The sequence below is a fragment of the Oryx dammah genome, unplaced genomic scaffold (assembly GCF_014754425.2).
Source record: "Oryx dammah isolate SB20612 unplaced genomic scaffold, SCBI_Odam_1.1 HiC_scaffold_23, whole genome shotgun sequence".
Classification (NCBI taxonomy): domain Eukaryota; kingdom Metazoa; phylum Chordata; class Mammalia; order Artiodactyla; family Bovidae; genus Oryx; species Oryx dammah.
Genome location: NW_024070207.1, coordinates 16,853,376 through 16,865,907, shown reverse-complemented (window position 1 = coordinate 16,865,907; position 12,532 = coordinate 16,853,376). Strand labels below are relative to the sequence as shown.

General features: G+C 43.0%; 2 non-coding genes across 2 annotated transcripts; one reads left to right on the top strand and one right to left on the bottom strand.

Annotated features, from left to right (window-relative positions):
* Nucleotides 1-2,221: 2,221 nt before the first annotated feature.
* Nucleotides 2,222-2,293, bottom strand: TRNAR-GCG. Its single transcript has one exon. It is a non-coding gene; the product is annotated as a tRNA-Arg (tRNA).
* Nucleotides 2,294-10,188: 7,895 nt separating this feature from the next.
* On the top strand, nucleotides 10,189-10,260 carry TRNAD-GUC. The gene has a single exon. It is a non-coding gene; the product is annotated as a tRNA-Asp (tRNA).
* Nucleotides 10,261-12,532: the final 2,272 nt, after the last annotated feature.

Genomic DNA, 12,532 nt, shown 5'->3' with positions numbered 1-12,532 from the left:
AACCCTATGGACTGTAGCTCTGTCCATGGGATTCTCCAGGCAAGAATACTGGAGTGGGTTGTCATGCCCTTCTCCAGGGAATCTTCCTGACCCAGGGATTAAACCTGGGTCTCTTATGTCTCCTGCATTGGCAGGTGGGTTCTTTGCCACTAGCACCACCTGGGAAGCCCATTTAATATCTATATAGATAAATAAATAGAGACAACCTGGGCATTCTTCTGGACCTGCTCCTAAAATCTTGTAATCTAGAAGACATCGGGCCTCCAATTCCCCATTTGCACTCAGAGACACTGGTAGCAACTGGCCAAAGGGCACTGAGAACCTCAAGATTCAGAATCTGTTGGGGTTCCAACTGTCTCATCCATTCTTGAGCCAGTGGTAGAGATTCATTCCTCAGCCAGGCACACCTCTTTCCATCAAGTCTTCTAGAAGCCTATGCTTCTCTGAATTTTAATCTCAAATTCCTCCTGGAAATAAATATATATGAAGGCCCTGTCTCAGGTATCCTACACCTCACACATGGGGCACATTCCTGAATATGTCCTATATAGTGAAAGTTAAAGTTGCTCAGTTGTGTCCAACTCTTTGCAATCCCTTGGACTATGCAATCCCTTGGACTATACAGTCCCATGGAATTCTCCAGCTCAGAACACTTCTCCAAGGGATCTTCCCAACCCAGGGATTGAACGCAGGTCTCTCGCATTGCAAGCAGATTCTTTGTCAGCTGAGCCATGAGGGAAGTACCAGAAGAACAGATGTGAACCTAATTTCACTGTGCCTGTGAGATATCTGTGCTGTACATCTATGAAAAGTTTGCAGTGTAGAAGCCACCACTGTCAATTCACAGCTTTACAACATACATAACATGGCCTATTATTTAATAAAAGTATAAAATATATCACCATATCCTTTTTAGCTTTTCTGACATAAAGGGGTGTGGCCAAGATATTAAGTCCCTTATTCTGAGAAAGAAGCTAAACTGTTTATAAAATTACCCACTTCCATTTCTACTGTGTCAGCTTAAAACTTTATAAAGCTGGTACTTATGTCAGAGAGTCAAAGGAAGGAAACACACTTATTGTAGGTGCACCAATTTTGCTCACAGAAGTTAGAGAGCCTGGCTTCAAACCTTGTCTCAATCACTCGGTAGCTGTGTGACCAAGAACATGTATTCACCACTCTAGGTCTCAGCTTCATCATCTAAAAGCTAGTGATAATATTAATTGCACTTGCCCCTTGGGAATCATTGTGAGGATTAAATGAAGTTGTGCGATAAATTGCTTAAGAGGATTTAGGACAGTATCTGGCACATAGTTTACAATACATGTTGAAGTGAAGTGAAGCCACTCAGTCGTGTCTGACTCTTTTTGACCCCATGGACTGTAGCCTACTATGCTCCTCCATCCATGGGATTTTCCAGGCAAGAGTACTGGAGTGGGTTGCCATTTCCTTCTCCAGAGGACTTCCTGACCCAGGTCTCCCACACTGTAGGCAGACGCTTTACCATCTGAGCCACCAAGGAAGTCCACAATACATGTTAGCTGCCATCATTATTAACTCCACAAGACAGAGTTAAAAAAAAAATATTGACTATTACTCTGTATTCTCTATAACACATGACAAACAAAATATTTAAGCTATAAAGCTATATAAAACACTTTCTGGAGGCCCTCTGGCTCACATTCCAGTGTTCTGTTGTCTTAACTCATTCTGTGTTGATGAATTATAAATTGTTCATGACCTCTAACCCTTGTCTGCTCCTACAATTCTTCCCAGTTCACCAATAAAGTATCTAGCTGCTGCTACTGCTGCTAAGTCGCTTCAGTTATGTCCGACTCTGTGCGACCCCATAGATGGCAGCCCATCAGGCTCCACGGTCCCTGGGATTCTCCAGGCAAGAACACTGGAGTGGGTTGCCACTTCCTTCTCCAATGCATGAAAGTGAAAAGTGAAAGTGAAGTCACTCAGTTGTGCCCGACTCTTAGCGACCCCATGGACTGCAGCCTACCAGGCTCCTCCATCCATGGGATTTTCCAGGCGCAGTACTGGAGTGGGGTGCCATTGCCTTCTCCGAATAAAGCATCTAAAGTGAAATGAAGTCGCTCAGTCGTGTCTGACACTTTGCGACCCCATGAACTGTAGCCCACCAGGCTCCTCCATCCTTGGGATTCTCCAGGCAAGAATACTGGGAGTGGGCTGCCATTTCCTTCTCCGGGGGAACTTCCCGGCCCAGGGATCGAACCTAGGCCTCCTGCATCGCAGGCAGACGCTTTAACCTCTGAGCCACCAGGGAAGCCCAGTTTAAAGTATCTAACTTAAGGTTAATTTCTCTTCCTCAGTAATTTCCAGAGATGGTGGGAGAATCAGGGAGGAGGGAAGGAAGGAGGGCTGAGGGGATGTGACTCAGGTTTCTGAACTAGGCAGCTCAAAGAGCTAGGCTCACCCTGGGCCAGAGGAGTGGGCTAGATGGTACCTGCTGCCCCCCTTACTCTCCTCCCAAGGAGGAAGTACTGTTTGCAGCCACATGCTTGTTTGTCTTCCAAGCTTCCCAGTATCTTATTTTACAATGGAGCTTGGAGCTGCTGAGGATGGATTCACATTATATGTGTTTGTGGAAGGTCCACCTTTGCCTTGAAATGAAAGCTCAACCTTAGCGCCAATTTGAGACTTGGTCTTGAAATCTTGAAATGTTCAATATGGAAGACTAGGTCTAGAGAAAAACAAAAAGGGAGGAAATGGGCCCAAGACCATCTTTTAAAAGCAATCTGTGAGTTTTTGGCTTATTGCCTGGAATGTAACAGAAATTAACCTCTTCCAGTGATAGCTAGGAAAAGGTTTCCAGTAGACAAGCTGAGTTTATCAATACAATTCTGAGATTTGGGATGGATAGTCAAACCTATTTTCATTCATCCACATATTCAACATGTATTTTTTCATTTTTGTTAACACATATATACTGTGCATCTGCTATGTGCCAGGCACCCTTCGATGCCCTGGGGAGAGACATGTGAACAAGCCACACAGAGTCACTGCTCAATTGGAACATGCGTCTTTTTAAAAAAAATTTTTTTCAGAATCCAAATCCAGACAGTTTTGTCTTATTCAGAAGGCAACAACCCATTCTGACCACCCAAACCCACCCCTCTCATTCTGCTCAAACCCAAGGCCCAAAGCCCAACACATAGTTGTAAGTTTCATTTCACAAAGCGGCTGAGAGACTTGGGCCACCTGCCATTTTGTCCTGAGTCCCTACTTTATAGCATTATCCACCCACCCCTGGCCTCCAGGTTTGCCTTGTGGGGTCTAGACACTGACATAGGACAAATAAGCCCTTCAATTGAAACAAAATCATCATTGTCATGTCCTCATTAGGGACCCTATTATATACTCTCTGAACAAGTCCTGACACTGGCCGGTGCCAATCTGTCAAGGGAAGTAGAACAATCAGTCTCTGATAGGCTCTTGGCTCCCAGCAGGGATTCAGGATGAAGCCCAGGGTGAAGGATGAGACCTTGTTTACTGGCAGAGGGAGAGGGTTGGGTAACACTCTTAGATTATTGCCAGCAGCTCCTTCTAAGCAGAAGGGCTGGCCCTAGAGGTCTGAGGACCTCATCCGAGCCCTGCTACTAAATTCCATGAGTGAGTTCCCTCACTGTGACAAGCCACATGTTTGCCGTGAATACAAATTATAAGTGTTTTGACTGACAACATTAGCCAGCTTTACAAGAGGCTCTGCATGTCTAGAAGAGCTTGTTGATGCTGCATTGTCTCCGGTGGATAAGGGATCAGAAAGTGCACTTGTAGTGGGAAAACAAAATAGTGGTGATGACTTTATAGTTCAATTCAATCACTTGGTCATGTCCAACTCTTTGTGACCCTATGGACTGGAGCAAGCCATCTTCCCTATCCATCACCAACTCCCAGAGCTTGCTCAAACTCATGTCCACCAAATCGAAGATGCCATCCAACCATCTCATCCTCTGTCACCCCCTTTTCCTCTTGCCCTCAATCTTTCCCAGCACAGGGTCTTTTTCAATGAGTTGGCTCTTCACATCAGGTGGCCAAAGTACTGGAACTTCAGCTTCAGCATTAGTCCTCCCAATGAATATTCAGGGTTGATTTCCTTTAGGATTGACTGGTTTGATCTCCTTGCAGTCTAAGGGACTCTCAAGAGTCTTCTCCAGCACTACAGTTCAAAAGCATCAATTCTTTGGTCCTTTATAAGCAGGCTTCCCCTCCCCCCCCAACTTTTTCTTCAATCATTCTGAGGCACTCTCCACTGCTTCTCTTGATAACCGCCCCTGTGAGCAGTGAGGAACGTATGTTATGAAGCTGATACCAGGGAGGATGACACTGACTCCTCACAGCCCATGCTTAGGGCCCCCTGCCTGGGAAAGAATCCACAGGATTGCTCAAGGGAGGGAGTGAACTGTGGGGAAGAGGCTGGGGGAGTCGGAGATTATTATAATCCACACATTCTAGTTGTACATCCTGGGAGGTTTGAGATGTAATAAACGGATCCCTTAAAATAAGAATTTTCTATACCCTTCAGTTGCTTTGTACTCTTCAAGGAACCGCTGCCATTACTTTCAACTCTCATCTCTATGCTGATGAAATCTTCCACCTCTATCTCCTCCTCCCTGTAGGATTCTAGGCCCACATTGAAAGGCTCTGCCAGAAACCTCAGGGGATGAGTGAAACTCAGCATGTTCTAAACCAAGCCTGTCATCCTTCCTTCCCACCCACCAGCAATTCTTCTCCCAAGCTTTCCGCTTTGATTTCATGGCAAGAAACTATGAAATTATCATTTATCCCTTCCTTCCACTCCTATAACTTCCAGATAGCAAGTTCTACTGATCTATTCCTCCAACTCTTTTTTTTTGATTAATGAATGGATAATTACTTATTTCTTAATTGATCTGTGGTCCCAGTTTTGATACTCTGTAATAGAAATAGTGACCTAAGAAGCCTTCCAGTGTTTCCAGCATTGCATGTGTGCATATTCAGTCATATCTCTTTTGTGACCCTATGGATCACAGGCTGCCAGGTTCCTCTGTTCATGGAATTTCCCAGGCAAGAATACTGGAGTGGGTTGCCATTTCCTCCTCCAGGAGATCTTCCTAACCCAGGGATTGAACCCACATCTCTTGCGTCTCTTGCACTGCAGGCAGATGCTTTACCGCTGAGTCACTGGGGAGACCATTTCCAGTATTAAATGCCCTGAAATGAAATCTGGGTGGGTTTGATCTGATATTGATTTTTTTTCCAATTTTGCTTCCTATTATCACCAATTTAATTAAAGGGACTTTACTGCCTGTTGCATCACTGCAGTAACTGCTCTGCTGCCAATTAATTTATTCAACATTCATTCAATATATATTTATTGTATGTCTACTACATGCCAGGTACTGTTCCAGGCATGGAGAATATAAGGGCAGATGAAACAGAAAGGCTCCTACTTTCATGGAGCTTACATTCTAGTTGTGTGTCTGGGTGGTGGGGAATAAACACTTAAAGAACAAGATAATTTGATAGAGATAAATACTATGAATAAAACAGGGACTTTCCTGGTGATCCAGTGGTTAAGAATCCACCTTCCAATGCAGGGATGGGTTCAGTCCCTGGGTGGGAAACTAAGATCCCACATACTGTGGGGCAACTGAGCCCACGCACTGCAACTAGAGAACCCACGTGCCACAACTACTAAGCCTGTGCGCTCTAGGGCCTATGCTCTACAAGAGAAACCCATGCATCGCAACTAGGGAAAGCCCTCTAGCCTCAACAAAGAGCCCATGCACTGCCACAAAGACCCACCACAGTCCTCCTCCCAAAAAGAAAAGAAAACAGGCTGATGTATTAGAAAGTGATAGCAAGGAAGGAAGTGGCCATTACAGGCCTTTCTGAAAAGGTGACATTTATGTTGAGTCCTTAATGACAAGAAGACATCTATCACATGTAGAGAATTATGAGATCAGCATTCAAAATAGAGAGAGGAATTGGCACAGAAGCCCTAACGGACTTGTTTATCAAACAGACAAGACAGTGAGACTGAAATATAGGGATCAAGAGGGAACTGGCACAAGCTGAGGCTGAAGAATCATGCAGGGGCCAAATCCTGTAGGGCTCTTGTATGTCACAGGAAAGAGTTTGGATTTTATTCTAAGTGCAATGAGAAGTGATGGTTTCAAGGAAATGAGTGATAATCTGACATATTTAATTAGATTTTTAAAAATATTTATTTATTTATCCATTGAGCCTTTGCCCTGAGTCGTGCCTATTGAAAATCCCACATTTCAGTACCTTCCTTGATGCCCCAACAAGAAATGATCCCTCCTTTTCCTGGTGCAGTTCTTAAGGCCTACAGAAAAAAACTACAACCATGAGCATTTATATAGTTTCAGCTTATAAGGTTATATGCATGTTCTTATTTAGACTCATAGTTAACACGGCCCTGTCCTATAACCCGTTGAGTTTATGTGTCTCTCCCCTTTAATGTTCAACTAACTCTCTGAGATCAGGGACTAGGCCTTATGCCACAAATATTCATTGATATCTATTACTATGTATAGAGTGTGAAATGACATCATATCTTCATCTATACACAGATATATCTCAATGCAGTCAATTTGTTTTGAAAGTTAAAAAACATCTAGAATTTCTATAAGGGAATCCCTAATGGCATTCACCTCACAGGCTATCAGTTTAAAGAGGCCTGAATCTTATTATGGTGATCAGATTGAAATGTATAGACATATCGAATCACTATGTTGTGTAAAACACACTGATAATGGTGTTGTAGGGCCATTATAATTAAAAAGCAAACAAACACAAAAACTCATAGAAAGACAAGATATTTATGGTTACCAGAGGTGGGGAGGGGGAGGGGAAATTAGATGAACGCAGTCAAAAGGTAAAAACTTCCTGTTATAAGATAAATACGTACTAGGGATGTAATGTTGGAGAAGGCAATGGCACCCCACTCCAGTACTCTTGCCTGGAAAATCCCAGGGACAGAGGAGCCTGGTGGGCTGCCATCTATGGGGCTGCTAAGAGTTGGACATGACTGAGGCGACTTAGCAGCAGCAGCAGCAGCAGCAGGGATGTAATGTACAGTATGATAAAGATAATTAACACTGCTCTATGTTATCTATGAAAGTGGTTAAAAGAGCAAATCCTAAGAGTTCCCATCACAAGGAGAAACACTGCTTTTCTTTTTAATTTTGTGCCCATATGAGAAGAGATAGGCTTCCCAGGTGACTCAATGGTAAAGAACCCTTCTGCCAATGCAGGAAATGCAGGAGATGCTGGTTCGATCCCTGGGTCAGGAAGATCCCCTGGGGAAGGGCACGGCACCCCACTCCAGGATTCTGGCCTGGAGAATCCCATGGACAGAGGAGCCTGCTGGGCTACAGGAGGTCACAAAGAGTCAGACACGACTTAGTGACTGAGTCCACATGAGCATGAGATGATGGATGCTCATGAGACTGATTGTGGTCATCATTTCATGATGAGTACCATCAGGTCATGATGTTGTACCTCTTTAAGGGGTATTGCTGTAAGGCAGTCATATCTCAATAAAACTAGTAGATAATAAATACAAATAGGCCTGTCTCTCATTCACTGGGGACTGAGTACTGAGCTTCCACCCCTTCATGTGGCCGGGTGCCGTGTCATATGTGCATTCTACGGCACAATTATGGTTATGACCCAGCATGCTGAGAGCTGTACATAATAATTGCAGCATTAGTCAAGTTCTGCTGCATTAGGGGTTACAAACACTTAGACAACTCATATAGGAAAGATAGGGGAACGAAATACTCATTAATATCTATTATTTGTAATAATAGCAATTTTTAAAATGTTTCAGTACTATTCTGAATGTTTTTCATCTAAACAGGTGTTAGCCATATCTTTAGTTACAGATGTAGAAACTAAGGCACATCCAGGTTGAATGACTTGGATGAGTCACACAGGTGACAAGTTGCTGAGTTGAGATTTGGGATGCCCCACCCCATTTGTAGGGCTTCCCAGGTGGCACAGTAGTAAAGAATCCGCCTGCCAATGCAGGAGATGCAAGAAACACAGGTTTGATTCCTAGATCTGGCAGATCCCCTGGAGAAGGGAATGGCAACCCACTCCAGTATTCTTGCCTGGAAAACTCCATGGACAGAGGAGCCTGGCAGGCTAAATCCACGGGGTCACACAGAGTCAGACGTGACTGAGCACGCATGTGCCAAACTGAATACCAGTGAAAGGAAGTGGCTTGTTTAAACTCATATGCTTGTTGGACCACAGGCTCCTCATGCCTCATGGAGTAAACCTTCCCAACACAGGACCACTTTGCTGATGGCAGGGAAAACAAGTGGATGGCACACCCTTTAGGGCTTGAGCCATTCTGACCTTTTCTTTTGGTGACAGCAAATGAGAACAGTCAATGCATGTAAAGCACGTGCCTAGCAAATAGTAAACATGCAGTAAATGGTAATGGCCTTCTTGCCTTCTCAGTCTCGGCTCCCACATAGCTCACTCTGCCCACCATCAGTCAAGGATCTCTTCTGGCCTGCAGTTGAGCAGGTTAGCCAGGATGACCCTTATTAATAATAAGAGATGAGATTACAGACTGAAACTTAGATCAGTAAATGAGAAGGCCAGACTACCTCAGCTTAGTGGCATGGCAGTGGCAGAAACAAAAGCTCAGAAGCAGGGTCAAACAGAGGTGACTAGTGTTGAAAAGTTCCTGTCTGCTGGAGCACCAGACAGGCATCTGGTAGCCAGTGAAACTCATGAACTGCCACAACCCCCACAGCCTAGCCCAGCTCTGGACCATTGAAACAGCAAGTGGGACGCAGGGAAATCAGCCATGGAGGCAGTTGCCTAGAATCTTGAGACCATAATCTTGAGACTTCCTAGGGGAAAATTAATTTTTCTCATTACACCAGTACCTCTATAGCTGGAAGTGTGTAACCCAATGTGACTGTTGGTGAGACAGGTGGCCCTTACTTAATAGAATAGACCCAACTTTTGTTTGGCAAATCCAACCAATTATCTTCCTTTCTCAACTTCCCAATTATCTTCCTTCTCATTATCCTGGGAAACATCAGATTGAGTGCAATCACATCACACTTAGAGGGACAGCAAATTTAGTGAAATCTCTTATTTATATGAAAAAGAAACCCATAACCATATGCTAAATTTGCCACAATTTTTCTCAAATATCAATAGAAATATTGTGCTCAAAACATCAGAAAATAGAACTGTTGAAAATAAAAGTATAACACAATCCCGGCAACCGGGCAATATCTGCCAATAACTACTGGGAAGTGTTAGCAATGTGGTTCTGCTTTTAACTAGTGTCAAACCACCTTACTGCTTCCAAATTGACATTCAAGGTAATTTCCTATACATTTTGGGCACTTTGCCCATTGCTTCCCCTTGTTGGCCACTTTCCAGACATCTGTGCCTGATTAAACCTGTAGCATCTGATGAGGATCCCTGGGAAGAAAAGCTAACAGTGCCTAAGGTCTAAAGTGGCAGTCAATTTCATTGTGGAAGGCAAAAGAGGAGAAAAGAGCTAAAGGAGTCTGTGGCTGGGGTGTCTGTCCCCTAGGCTTCCCTTGCAGAGGTTGTGTAGACAGACTGCAAGCTTTCATGTCATATGTCATAACTGGAATCATTCATCTTCTAGACATTTCTGAGTCTCCAATGCCAGCCCCCACTCTCCTCCCAAAAGGCTTATTTTCACAATCTCCATGATCTAGCTTAGGTGGACAATGCCAAAATGGCAGGTTTTCTTGGAGTTTCTGTTCCACTAACCTGCAAAATGCATTCTAAGATCACATTCTCATAGTCACAGATGACAGCACAGATGGAAAAATTAACACTTATGAGTTAAAGCACTCCAGAATTCTGGTATGCACATTCTTCAAAGCTGCACCTGAGGGACTGCTACTACAGTGTGCGAGATGATGATAGATGGGAGTAACCAACAAAGCATCCATTATTTGCCAGCGACCACTTATCTCCCTATTTCTATGGTAACATCCAGGGAGTGACCAGGGTACCTGGACAGAAAAGAAAAGAAAGGACCTTGATAGCACTGCTTTTGAAAAGTTTCCAACTCTCTTTCTAGGGGTTCCTATGCAAAACAGAGTGGTTAAAGACCAAATTAATAAAGCAGGTCTTGGGAATTCCCTGGTGGTCCAATGGTTAGGACTTGGCACTGTCACTGCCAGGGCCCAGGTTCAGTTCCTGGTCAGGGAACTAAGATTCCATAAGCCATGCAGCATGACCCTCCCCTCCCCCCAAAAAAAGGAAAGAAGAAAAAAAGCAGGTCTGGTTCTTTGTTGATGTGCTATTAGCAGCCATTGAGTGAACATAGAAGGAAAATGAGGAAAAACTGAAAGCCACATTCTCAGGATTTGTCAAGAGAAGGGGGTAGCAAAAAAAAAATAAAATGGAAATTATCTATTATGTTAGATTATGTGTCCATTCTCAAATGTTCTAACAGGAGAATATATTATAATATAATAAATTAATCTTTAAATGCTAAAAAGAAGAGTAAGGGGTAGCACATTGGAGAACAACACCCCTCCATTATTTGGTAATCTGGTGATGACATGGTGGTAGAGTACAAGAGATACATGGTGGAAACCTGAATTCTCCTTCAAACTCAGTCATTATTTCACTGTGTGGCTCCAGGCAAGTAAGTTCCCCATCCACAAAAATTGACATAATTTAGCCTCCCAGACTACCTGTCTACTTCAAAGCATGATGACAAAATTGCATTCAGTATACTTTGATTTCTTATACTGGTTGAAGCCATCAAAAATCTCTGGATAAATATATGTTTTAAAAAATGTCTTAAAATCAATAAAGAACCACAGTAATTATGAACTATCAGAAAGATAAATTAGGAAAACAATCCCACTTAAAATTTCACCCAAAAAACAACAAAATACCTAAAGAATAAATTTAACCAAGGAGATAAAAGACGTGTACACTGAAAATGACAAATCACTGAGGAAGGAAATGGAAGAAGAAACAAATAAATGGAAATAAATTCAGTGCTCATGTGATGGAGCATGGGTTGCTTCTTAAAATGTCTATACTGCCCAAAGTGATCTACAGATTCAATGCAATTGCTATCAAAATTCCAATGGCATTTTCCACAGAAATCAAACAAAGATTCCTAACATTAGGATAGAACCACAAAAGACTCAAATGGCCCAAGCAATCTTGAGAAAGAAGAACAAAGTTGGAGATGTACTTCTTGATTTCAAACTATATTACAAAGCTATAGGAATGAAAACTGTATGGTACTATCATAAAAAGGACACATAGCATCAAACCTGGACTGGCGATTCATTTCAGATATGATATTATACGTTTCAATGCCATTCTCTGCTGGGAGTCAGCACGAGGAGTCCCGCCTGTGGCAAAGGTCATGAGATTAAGGGGTCTGACAGGCAAAGGCGAGTCGGGCCTTAAGGGAGCCTTGCTGAATTTTCTCGAACATCTACCCCCAAAACCAGAGTCTGCCTGCTTTATTGTACTGTGCTTTCCACTCTTCTGACATAACAGGGGGCTATCCCCGACCACCTTTCTCTGGAAAAAGTTAACTTAGAGCTCCAATTGACAGTCTCCTGCATATGAAAAGAATGTTTCATCTCATACCCCTTTGATGGCTCTCTAACTTGCCTGACAGGTTTAACTACACATGTGAAATGTTTATGGCCACCAACTGCGAGAGGCACGAAGCTTAAAGCATCTTAAAGATATAGAGCCTTTTCTAAAGAGCTAAAAATTATATTGGTGATTAGTTTCACTGCTGAGTCAATGACTGCTGCCAGACCTCCATATTCTTCATCTTTTAGACACCTGGAGGATATTATTCAATGTAATTGGGATATAGAAAAAGGAATATAGTAGTTTTGATGTTAGCAACAATAGGCTTTTGAGTTAGTAAACTTTCTCTTTGTTATAAATCACTGTACTCCTTTTTCTTTGTTATAAATTGTTGTGTCCTTGCTATGTAAGAATGTAACCTTAATTAGTTCTTTCTGAGAGTGGCACCAGACTTTTGGAAAGAACAACACTTTTAAGACAAATAAGTTTTCTGGTTGACAGACCCTTATCAGAAAAGGGCTGTAAAATGTTAATAGGCCTCTTGTCCAGAAGATGATGTAAATCACCTAAGACTTGTGTATACAGCTAGGTATGCAGAGAGAAAGCCTGGTCTCGATAAGAGTCAGGGCTGTTGATGCTGCATAACTTTGTATTATCCATTGATCTCTATGTACAACCAAAAGTATAAAAAGCTTTCCTGGACAATAAAGGATGGACCAGTCACTGGAAAGACTGGTTTCCCCTATGTGGTCTTTTCTCCTTCTCTTCTTTTCTGGCTGAATTCCCATCTGGGGCATGAAGGCTCACCATGTCTACTTACTTGCCCTGGCTTCTAAGACCCACACGAGAGGGAACCCAAGATGGGGCACCCTCTGCTATTCAAGCTGGCACCGGTGGCCTACGTAGA